Source organism: Aythya fuligula, chromosome 2 (assembly GCF_009819795.1).
Source record: "Aythya fuligula isolate bAytFul2 chromosome 2, bAytFul2.pri, whole genome shotgun sequence".
In the NCBI taxonomy this organism is placed as follows: Eukaryota; Metazoa; Chordata; class Aves; order Anseriformes; family Anatidae; genus Aythya; species Aythya fuligula.
The window spans coordinates 130048945-130060801 of record NC_045560.1 but is presented as its reverse complement, the minus strand read 5'-3'; the positions used below and the strand labels follow the sequence as shown (position 1 = coordinate 130060801).

The window sequence follows — 11857 nt, the reverse complement described above, 5'->3', positions numbered from 1 at the left end:
CACGTTCCCAAAATTTTTAAGAACGGTTGTCACTGAACTGCTGGCTGAAAGCCTGGTTGTTGGTTAACGACCCCTGCTCCTGTGCTCATCCACCCAAACGGAGCGAGGGGCGGCCAGGCGGGTCCGGAGCGAACCCGACCAAAGGTCTGAGGGCAAGGTTCAGCTGAAGGCTGAGCTGCGGGGCTGCCCTGAAGTGAGGGGCGTGCTTGTGCCAGCCCAGCTGCACTTTATCAGCACTACTTTCTACACAAGATCCTGTGATCTCCATGCTATTATTTTGGGGTGTTCATGCTAGCATATATAATCCAATTCTGTGAAATTGGATTTATCATTGCTAAATTTTATTCTGCTTTTGCTACATTTAAGACACAGACTTCTGAAAACCTCAGTGAAGTCTCTCAGGATTCACCCTGGTATGTGACAGGTAGGAATGTAACATTCAGTAGCAGGGTTTTAATTTAGATACCTGTGAGTGCAGGCCACTACAGGAGATCACAATTAAATTGAGGTGGTATTCACGTGATTTGAGGATATTTGAAATAATTTGAAACCTACAAGGTATTTCAATGGTTCTGTTTCTAGGTATCTGTGCCTTTGAGGTATGAGTATGACGGAACTGGGAATGCCATTTAAATTCAGGGTGGAATTCATGTTTAAGACAAACCTGAAGCATAAAGTTTGTCACACAGTCAACATAGAGCTAAAACTACAGAGTTCACCCCCTTTTTTCCCCACAAATCTAACCTTTATGTGACATCACCTTCACAAAACCACGTCTGCTCCACCAAGGGATCCTCACCAGTGCTGGCAGCAGAGGCGTTGTGAGGTGGTCGGGGCTGGTGTGGCATAGCTGATAGAAGCCGTGGTGAGACGTCTGGAAGTGCCACCTCATGACATGTGAAGAAATACTGCTGAAGAACCAGATACCCTACAATTTGCCAGTGATTGCGTTACGGATCGTGTCCAGAAACAAGCTGTCCCTGGAAACCTGGAAAGAATGAATGAAAGCAGCTGATCTGTGCGGCTGGGTGGAGAAAAAAACACCTTCCGTAGTTAGACCTGAAAAGTAACTTCATTGTTTCTTTAGGAATGGTTACGCTGTTAGCTATAATTTCCCGCATGGCAAGCACCGCGTGTTGTATCCCACGGTGAATAAAAATCATTACACGTGATGGGCACATTTGGCACATGGGCATTTCTCGGAAACTGAACGTGGCGGGGGGGACAGGTACTGACCTCTGGATATGGAGTTAGCGAGGTTTGCTTGCAGATGGAAAATCACGTATGTATGGCTCAGAAATCACGTGTAAATGAAGGCTCGAAACTTACTTTGAGAGGAAATGTTAAAAAAAAAACATGTAACAAGCCTAAGGGTGACTAAAATCCTCAGGGGTGATATCGCTGGCCGGCCCGCTTCAGAAGCAAGCTTCTCATCTTGCAGAAGGAAAAAAATAAATAAATAGAAGAAAATGCTGCTGCTGCTTTTTTTTTCTTTTTCCTCCAAAAGTTGTATTTTTGCAGCAGCCCGACCCCCCCCGGCCGGGAGGCCTCCTCCGGCGGGCCCGGGCCCGGCGGCCGCGGAGAGGAGGAGGAGGAGGAGGGGAGGGGGGGGGCGGCGGCGGTGCCGGTGCCGCACCCCTCGGCCTCCGCCTCGCCCTCGCCGCGGCCGGGCCCGGCGCGGAGCGGAGCAGGTGGGCGGCGGCGGGGAGGCCGGAGGAGGAGGAGGAGGAGGAGGAGGAGGAGGAGGAGGGAGGGGAGCAAGGAGGGAGGGAGCGAGCAGGTGGGCGAGCGGCGGGGCGGACACCGGGCCCCCGCCCCTCCATGGCCGCCGCCGCCGCCGCCGCCCCCCGGTGAGCGCCGCCGCCCCTGGGGCTGGGGCTGGGGCTGGGGCTGGGGCTCGGTGTTGCCGGGAGGAGGCGGGATGCAGGCGCGGCGCCTGGCCAAGCGCCCCAGCGTGGGCAGCCGGCGGCTGGGCTCCTGCGGGCCCCCCAAGGCCGAGAGCGGCTGGAGGCCGGCCCGCAGGGAGGGCTCGGCCGCGGCGGTGGAGGAGGAGGACGAGGACGAGGACGCGGCGGCGGTGGTGGAGGTGGACGAGGAAGAGGAGGACGAGGAAGGCGGCGGTGGCGGCGCCGCCTCGGGCAGCCCCCCCCTCCGCGGCAAGGGCCCCAAGGTGCGTCCCGGGCGGCGGCGGCGGGGCCCTGGGGCCGGGTTTGGGGCTCCGGGGGCGGCTCGGCACCGCCCGGCCCCTGCTCAACAAGTCCCGGACAAAGCGGCCGGGGCCCCGGGAGCCCCACCGGGGGGGTCCCGCAGCGGGTGCCGGGGTCCCGCGGGCACGGCCGTGGTGGGCAAGGGGTGAGCGTGGAGAATAAGCACGCCCCGGAGTTGTAGCGGTGCCCCTCGGGCTCTGCTGGTTGTGGTGTTTGTTTGGGTGTGCAAGCCGTGTGGTGACTCTTGCTGAACAGGAGGCGAGGAGAGGCCGTGCAGCGGAGCCGTGCAGCGGAGCCACGGGACCTTTGGATCGCGCCCCGCGTCCGCAGGGAGAAAGCAAAGCGGAGAGGGGAAGCGGCAGCAGCACCGGCTGGCCCCGGACAGCTTGGCTTCAGCAAGTTTGAGGCGGCAGTGCCAAGGCGAGCCCAGCCCAGCTTGGCCACCGGGCTCTCGGTGCCGCTGCCCGGCGTGCTGGGCTGCCAGACACGCTGTCTGACGCGTGGTCGTGGCCCAGGTGTCCGAGCCGTGCTGCCGCAGCTCCCCGTGGTGCTGGTGCTTGGGCACCGGGCATCAGCAGAGGTTTGGATGGAGGCAGCCCCAGCAGCGAGGGCAAAGGGCCTCCGGTCAGCCTGGCAGGCCGAAACAGCGCTCAGCATGGTGACAGCCCGCACGAGGGCTCCCAGAGGGTGCCCTTCTCTTCATCAACCCTCAGCACGCTGTCAGCGTAGGTCAGGTACAGCGTACAAGTTGAGGTGGCTGTTACTTTTTTTTTTTTTTTTTTTTTTTTTTACTAAAGTCTGTGTGTGCATATGAGAACATCACCCCTGCAGGTGGTTTCACCCCTGGAAAGTAAATCTGCCTCGTAGATGAGGTCACAGGAGCAGCGTGTGTTATGTGTAATAAACCCTCAAGCCCTCCGCAGCACTGTGGTTCAGCAAGTAGGTGCAGGTATTTACTGTGTCTGCAATGATATTTCTAATAACTGTATCTTTATCTGTTTCTGTATCTTGTGACCCACTCTGTTTTTGCTTTCTGTGTTTACACTTTTAAGTACTATAAACTTGGAAAAATACTGCAATTTAATAATTTAAAGAAATTAAACTGTTTGATTTTGGTACATCTCTTTAGGGACTGATGGTGTGGGAGTGCATAAAGCTCAATCTAGGGGTTCTTTCAGGCAGGTTTAAAGGAAGAGATTAAGTGGGAAAAGCAGGCGTGCAGGACACTGACCGCAGAACTGCGAGAGGATAATAGGCCTGTGCCCATGGTGAGTCAAACTGGATCCCAGACAGACAGAGAGCTGGTGTGTGGTCGGGAGCATTTCCACCCCAGGAGCTAAGTGAGCTGGACAGGGATTTGCTGTGGAGGTGGGACATGGATTGTGATGGCATCTCCGGAACAGGAGATGTCCCAAAGAACTTTGGAACTCAATCAGAGTCGAAAGTGAGGTCGTTTGGGCCCTGTTCTTGCAGTATGTTCTTCTCAAAGCCTGAGAATTTGGTCCAGTAGCCAAAACAAACAGCACCCACGCCACCAGTTGTGTTTTCTCCAGTGGGAAGAAGTCCCCTGTGTGGTTGCACCATGGCGGTCAGTTCCTGACCACCACTTTAAAGCGTGGGGAGAGATAGGAAGAAGTACTTTCCAGGGACAAATCTCACATCTCCAATTTCAGAAGTCTTGGAAAGAGAGAATAAATAGGGAGGGAGCGAGGGAGTGCTTCAGTTTGTCACTGTGGCCACACCGTTACGCGAGAGGTGGAGGCTGGACACTGAAGAGCACACGTTTTTTCCCCTCTCCTTTTCCCCTGCTGTTCCAACCTGATGCTGCACATAGCTAGGGAAACCTTTGGTGCCTGTAAAGCCTTGCTCAGAGCTCCTGGGATCTCTGATATTGTCAGATGTGCCCATTTGTATGTATTGGAAAAACAAGTAGTGCTGAGGTGCTGGTTGTACCAACTCATTTCACGTGTGAAACTCTTCTGGTCTAACCCACAGTTTCTGCTTTGGCTGCATCTAGATTTACAGCCATTTGAAATCAGACGAGAAAGAAAAATAGCATAATTACCAATGCTTTGTCTCGTAGCATGGATTAATTTGCAGTCCTGTTCATTTCATCTTTTATATGGAGTTTCGGTGAATCCCAGCGGAATGCTTCCTGCTGATACTCCCGCTGCATCACAACCTGCGTAATTAGTAAGACGGTGCTTTATTTTGTATGCTCATGGCAGTTTCACAAGTTCTTGTTTTTCCAAGCTTGAGTTGGAAAAGTGGTGGTCTGATGAGAAATCCTTCAGTGAGCAGCCCCCCTCCACTGTGCCCCGCATGCTTCTTGGATGCTACGTGCTGTGTAGAGACCCCGAAGCAGTGTGCCTGGGTTGGTTCGGACACCATGAACAGCCGAATCTGTGCTCTGCTGGGCCTGCTTCATGCTGTGGGCACTGCTCTTTGTAGTGATACGAGAGGAAGTGGTGGACGGGCTCTGTCAGCCCCCAGCCAGCCCCGCTGCAACCACCGGAGCGCTGGGATTGAGGATTTGGGCTGGTATCACAAGTCTGTGTTTGTTAACTTGCCAAAGCGTCACCCTATTTTCTCTGCTGTTAAAATGGTAAAGGCTTAGTGGCTTCTGCTCAGCCCACCTCCATCACCTCCAGTTCTGTGTCCAGGCTCAAACTATGGAAACGGGGCATTTTGAACGCGTCCTGCTGCGGGGCTGCTCCTGCTCCTCCAGCATTATGTTTCCATGGGCTGTGCCCTTTGCCTTGCCATAAGCACCTGTAAAATCATTCATTCTAGGCGTTGGGCTTGTGTGCGAGTACTTTAGTACTTCAGAAGGACGAATTGGAGTTGTTGCCCAAATACGCAGCTCCCAGAATGTGACGCTGCAGGCTGGATAACCGAGATTTCACTTCTTGCACACTGAGGTGCCCTCAGTTTGTCCCACCTTGCGATGTGGAAATTGCAGCAAGTGCAAAGTGCAGAGCACGGACAAGGCGCTGATAAAGGGTCTAAGTGCGGATGGCAGCTGTTGGTAGCAAACTAGATTAATCCAGTAAAAAGTACACTTTTGGTCATACTTTTTTTTTTTTTTTTGATGGAGACGTACATCCAATATGTGCAATGTAGAAGAATCTTCAGATGGTGTCTGGAAGCAATTAGTTGCCTCTAATTTGTTGCTTTGTTTCGCTTGGTTGAGCTCTTAGCTCCTTTTCTCTGCGTTCTTTCTAAAGCCAGGTATTAATTTGTTGTCATCCTTTAAACCAAATTTCAGATTTACTGTTGGAATGGATTATAGTCACGCCTCAGGCAAAACAAACTTAATTTTTGCTTGATTAGTAAAGTGCTGTTGAATTTAGCTTTTGTATATCCTTACAACTATATTTTAACTGGCAATTTGCAAAGTGCAGAATTCAGCAAATACCAGATCCGCTTCGTGGTGGGGAGATATCAAGAACACTTTAGGAACTTGCCTACTAAGGGTAAACTGAAAAGTGCTCTCTCAGACTAGTAATGATAGTAACTATGAGTATTTTTAGAAGTGTGCCTATAACACAGACCTGGTGTTGTGGTCTGGGAGCAGGACCCTGTTACACTGGGCTGTGTGGGGACCCAGAGCAAGCATAGTGCTGCTCTACCTGCTCCTGTGAAGCTGAAGTGTGACACGAGGGAGAACAAATGGATGCTGATGGACTGTGGCAGCCCAGGAAGTTAAGACAATGTACAGCTATTCACATCAGCAGCTTAGCCGTGGTTTTGCAAGAAAGTAAACATCATTTTTATCTTTCCAACTGCATCCAGTTATCGACCTCAAGTGGAAACCTGGAGAGTGAAGTTGGTCTGGAAACTGCCCAAGTAAACTTGGGATTTTTTTATTCCTTATTAAAAATTAAAAATAATAATAATAATAAAAAAAGTTTGTACATAGTATGGCTTAGTGGAGGCGGAGGTGGGGGTGGTGAGATTGTAAGATTATTTTTTTTTCCTGAATCTCCCATAATAAAGAATGAATGAGAGTAATTTGCTGGGGGGTTTTGATGTGGCTTATTTTTTTTTGTTGTTGGTTGGACACGGACCAAGGGTAACTACTCTGGCCTTACAAGGAGCTGTATTAGGAAACTGTAATTACGGGAGACTAAGGAGGTGTAGCGGAGCTGCTAGCAGGTTGGATCCCTGCTTGCTGGATTGGTTTCACGCCGGCTGAGCTCAGCTCAGAGCGATCCTGTAGCTGCCCTTCATACGTGGTCTGTACCAGAGGGCAGGTGTGTTTTCCCTCTGAAAACTCCACACTGGAAAAGTGCTTTTCATGGTCTGGCCATCGATCCGTGTGATCGAAGGCTCCCCACTGTTCGAGCAGGATCTCTATCCCTCTGAGAGCATTGTAGAGATCTGAAGGGACTGGGACAATAAACCATGCAGCCTGGCCGTACCAAAGCGGGGTTTTGCTGCTCGGGCAGTCAGGAGCATGCTGGTCCTGGCTGGTGTCCACTCTGCAAATCCTGCTGCGGATTGAGCAATGATGGGTTTATTTATTTTTTCTCAGAGTAAGAGTGCCCGTTGGCTTTCCCATCATTACCCTTGAGTATTTGTAATGCTTTCAAGTGATTTATTGAAGAATTTATTCCTAAAAATAGCCAGCAGCTTGGCCATTCCTATTGCTCGAGGTCAGCCAAAAGAGTACAGAAGGATGGTAGGCAAAGAGAGAGACTGTAATTAGAGTTTTTGTTTATTTGTCAAGATTGAACAGGAAGTACAGAGCGAACGAAAAGTGGGCACTAACTTGTGTGGTGTTCAGCTCAGACGTCGTGGAGCAGTGTTGGTGATGTGGGAGCCCAGTGCCACCTGCCCCGACCAGCAGCCCTCTCACTTTCACTGCTCTGGAGACTGGCCAGGCTCCCCTATCTGAAATGAGAGCCGCGGTGACGTTCGCCTCATTGTGTTAAGAAGTACGTGTGTGGGTGGTATTTGTTGTCTGACAACAAAACTAACGAAGACAGGAAACTGAACAGCTCCTGTTGCCTGAACTTTGGATAAAAATACAGATCTTTTTATTATGGATTTCACAAAAGATAAAGAGTCGAACTTCCGTAAAATCCTGACCCAGCTGAAGTTGATGGAAAAGTGCCTTTAGTTTAAGCAGATTTGGCATTTCAGCCCAATTACCTAACCACAGGTGTGCATCCACTGGCCTCCTAAAAACCTTTCTGCAGCAGTCCATTCATCTTTAAGTACTGCTTCAGACTACAGGAGGCAGCTGCCATCACTGGGCACAGAACCAGAGAAGGTAAAACACCTCAGTGATTAGATACCGAAGTGAGAAATAACATAGCTCATCATTTTACCATCTTGAACGTGTTTTTTAATGCAGTGGATAAAAGGTTACTTGGACTTTAGGTAGACATTGCAATTATGATGAGCGGTTTCAAGATTGGATGATTACTTAGAAAATTTTCTGCTTCAGCAGAAGTGGCTAATGCGTCCATCGTTCTGACATAGAGAACAATTTGTGTGATAACTTTATATAGGTTAGACTTTGTAAATTTGGTGAGATAAACATTTGGGCCAACATGATCTTTTGTACATCCATGCCTATGCCTTTGAAATGGCCAGAAGAACTGTGTTTAAATTGAACATTTTGGATCCCATATTTCTTAACAAGTCTCTTTTTTATGTAATTATGAGTAATGTAAGTTACTGTATGAGGCAAAAATCTGAAACAACTTTTTTTACTACTGTAAAACACTTCTAAAAAGAGCGCCGTGGTGCAGATCTTGCTGCTCGTACTGCCTGGGTGAGTGGTGGCTCCTCAGCGCCTCGTGGTTCACAGGGCTGCAGGAGGTGGCGCAGCGCTGTATGGAAAAAGGAAAGTTATTAAGGGTAAAATTGTAGTTGCCAAGGGTTTAGAGCGATCTTTTTCTTCAAAATTCATGGCCAGTGGTGTTGTAGGCAGGTGTCCTTCCTTTGGCAGGGCGGGAGGAGAGCAGCTTGTTCTGCCGGCCTTCTTCTTCCCCCTGCTCCCTCAGTGGGAGCAGCAGCTCTTGGGCCCTGCTGCCCAGAAAGCCAGGTAAAACTGGGTGCTGCTTGAGGAGCTGTGGTGAGCTGATTGGTTTCATTAGCACAACAAGGGGTAAAGCATCCCCTTCCCATCTTTCCTTTGTTTCTTCCCTCCCAGCAGTGCACTGGTGGCCTTGGGGCAGGCTTTGGTGGGCTGCCATAACTCACCCAAACAGAGGGAAACGAGTGCAGTGAAGAGCCTGTAGGCTTCTGGTGGGGACAGTGGCTCAGGCAAGGGCTTGCCAAATATCTTTATGTTCCTTTATGAGGAAAAGGAAAGCAAGAGAAGGGAGCAGGTCTTCTCTCTTTGAGGACAGCATCTGCTTGACTGGGTGGGCTGTGTGTAGGATTTGGGGCTTGGTTGTTCTTCGGGCTCTTGGTGAAGGCTCTTCTCCTGTCAGACATGTTGTGTCCATCTGGTTTGCCAGGGGCTGGTTTCTGGAGTGGCTGAGGAAGTAAGGGTCACTTTTTGCCTCTGTGTGTTCTGCTAGTGCTGTTCCCTTGCCTCCAGGGATAATGCGATGGAACTCTGTGATACCGCTTCTCTGCGTAGTCAGGCCCCAAAATAAACTCCGCTGTTGGCGCCTCTCCCACTCAGTGGGAAAACTGGCAATGTTTTTGTCTGGAGCCAAACATAGCTTTGGGAGAACCTGTAAACTGGTGGCAGTGCTCCTTACGTGTTGATCTCCTCTGGAGGAGCAGGCTTTCTGCTTCCCGGCTGGAGCTGAGCTAGAGGAGACAAGGACGTGTCCATAGCACTGAGGTAGTATCTCCTCCACAGATAAGCACCAACCCTTGAAGCTTTTGTCCACAGTATCTGTTTCATTCAGAAATTGGATACATCTGAAATCCCATCGTAAATAATCATAATAATTAGGAAAAAAGCCCCTTTTTTCCCCAAAGATGCTTAGGCAAATGGATTAAACATTCACACCCTTTTAAGGGATCTGTGATCTCCAGTCTCTCGTCTTGGCTGGCTGCTTCCAAACTCAGGCAATAGCTTCTGACCTTAGAAGATTTACACCTCTCTGTACCTTATTTGCAAGAGATTTTGCAAAGGAGGCTAATCTGTCCTCTCACTCACACTCACTCTCCGTCTCAGTCCAGGCAGAGAAGAGCTTTCAGATGCAGATGAACCAGGCTGGCCTGAGAAGCCAGTGAGGCAGCCTTCCCAAAATCTTTCTGCTAAGTGTGGAAAGTTCCTCCCTGCCTCTCAGATGCTTTGATTTTGGGAGCTCTGCTTGCTTAATCCTGAATGAGGGTATCAAAGAAGCGGTGGTATTTCTCCTTCCTGCTTTGAATCACTTTCTTACTTGTCCCAAACCGCTGGAAAATGGAAAGAGAAGCAGAGCTTCTCATACACCTTCAGCAGTGGCCTTGAAATACTTGAAATCAAGGATTAATGTAGATTCCTTAATTGAAATGTTTTATTTACACATGAAATTTGGCAAATACTCCTTACAGAGTCCGTACCCAAGGCTCTATTAAACTACTTGGAGCTAAAGCTGTGGTGTACAACTTAATGTAGACAGAACCAAACTCAGGGTCAGCAGAGACACCGGATACTTGTCTGTTAGCTTCTAAGACCCTCTTTACATCTGCTACGGTAGAAAAAATTCATTGTTTCAGGAGAAATTGATGTCCACAGGAAAAATACATGTGGCTTTCACAGAATGCTCACAAATGTTCACAGAAACTACCTTGGTGTGAGGTTTCAAACCTTCAGCCACTGCGATAGGAACGCCTGATTTGATGGCACTCAGTAATTACAGCTTGCGATTACAGCTAGCCCCGTAATAGAAAGGAGAGAGAAAAAGCTTGTAGCTTAATGAATTTGTTCTCTACCGTGTTAACACGCTCATTTTTAGCTCCCGTTTTTTCAAGCTTTCCCAGGGATGGACGGACAGACCCAGGTGCACCCTATTCTTCTCTCCTCTCCTGCTCCATGACCAGCCCAGTGGCACGTTGTCAGTCCCTCTCCCGTCTGGTGTCCGGGGGCAGAAAGCACGTAATGTCTCGCAGGGACCTCCGACTCGCAGAGCCAGGCACGTATGCCACCTCGGGGAAACGTGATAATTGGCTTAGTTAATTTTAAACTCGCCATTTGGGAAACCAATAATTGGGAAAGCAATTATGGCTTCCCATTCTGGGCCAACCAAGCCCTTTTTAATTTGCGTCCGGTGGAAAGCCAAGTGTTTGACGGTGAGCGGGCTTAGCAGAGCTTAATGTGCAGTAACAGGATTGCTGAGTGAAAAATGAACCTGTCCTGCAAATACAGTCCTCTCCTTTCCTTCTGCGCAAGGCTTTCCAAACCAGCTTCTTAATTTTTAGGTGTCTAGAGGCAAATTGCTTCTCCTTGTTTTGTTTAAGAAAACAAAGATGGGACTCAAGGGCCTCTGCTGAGATCCTTCCAAGGACTTCTGTGTGCGGTGGCTGTTTTCCAGAGAGGTCCAGGCTGGAAAGAGCCTCAATCCATTTGACCCTAGTAATCCACTTGTGTTCACAGAGTATCCAAAATACTGAGCACTGAGGGTTTGTGCTTGTTTGTTCCAGATTTAAACATTGCAAACAAATTGTGAAGAGACACGCACTCGATAGTTGGTATTAATACTTGGTGGTTGTTATTAATTGGTGTGTGACTATCTTAGAAGTGATGTCGTGTGTACTTTTCTGTAAGAAATTTATGGCCCCATTTAGAATGGGAGAGGAAGCTGCCAAATCTTCTTTCATGACTTTGTCCCTTTGTTTCTGTGACAGAGGGACAAAAGGCTGTAATGTCTCTGAATTATTTGTTTTTAGAACTGAAAATGGTGTATGGGAAGGGCCATTGATTGCTGGTTGTTCAAGACCAGGTTGGATGAGGCCCTGAGCAACCTGATCTAGTGGGTGGCGTCCCTGACTATGGCAGGCGGTTAGAACTAGATGGTCTTCGAGTTCCCTTCCAACTCCAACCATTCTGTGACTCTATCTTATTAACACATCTCTATCCAGTTTTAATACTGCTTGTGCTTCCTGTGTCAGTTATTGCTGAATTTCAGACGTTGCAAACTGATGGTTGTTCCCTCAGGGTGAAGGTATAGAAACTTCTTGCTGACTCCAGTACTTGCTGCCAGTGCCATATTGTGTATCCACACAACGTAAATCTTTAGATTCACATTTTAATGTTTAGAAAATACATTCTCATAACACTTTTGTATATTCAGGCAAATGGTGAAGATACAGACTTCATCCTACCCAGGTTGAAACTGAATACTACGGTCACACTGATGTATTGGAAAAAAAATACATACAGTGACCTTAAAATGCATTATCTTAGGTATAGTTAGAGAGAAACAGTTTACAAATGCTTGCAGTGATTAGATTGACAAGGTTTATGTGTAATGAGCAATAGCTGGTGAAGCAAGTAATTAAATGCAAAGTATACTCCAAAATGTAATAATACATTGAAATTCAAGGCAGATTATTTCCAAGCATCATTACAAGAAACTGTCTTATCTCTTTGTATTCCTGTATGAATAGAGATTTCTGGTGAAATAGGAGTTCAGTTTGTACAATGTGTTCTTTCCTTCCGGTGAGAAGGCAGTTTGGGGATGACAGAAATG

The 11857-nt window shown here is 48.7% G+C and overlaps 1 protein-coding gene across 5 annotated transcripts in view; it reads left to right on the top strand.

The window, feature by feature from the left end:
• Positions 1-1638: 1638 nt before the first annotated feature.
• The window catches only part of ZNF704 (zinc finger protein 704), a 95217-nt gene continuing 84998 nt past the window's right edge, over positions 1639-11857 (top strand). For 3 of the 5 annotated variants that reach the window (XM_032183061.1, XM_032183060.1, XM_032183059.1), the window contains exon 1: positions 1947-2170. The gene's annotated coding sequence lies outside the window, so the exon portion shown is untranslated. Of the gene's footprint in view, positions 1692-1944; positions 2171-11857 lie in introns of those variants that run through there. The other 2 variants (XM_032183063.1, XM_032183062.1) reach the window with 2 other exon arrangements.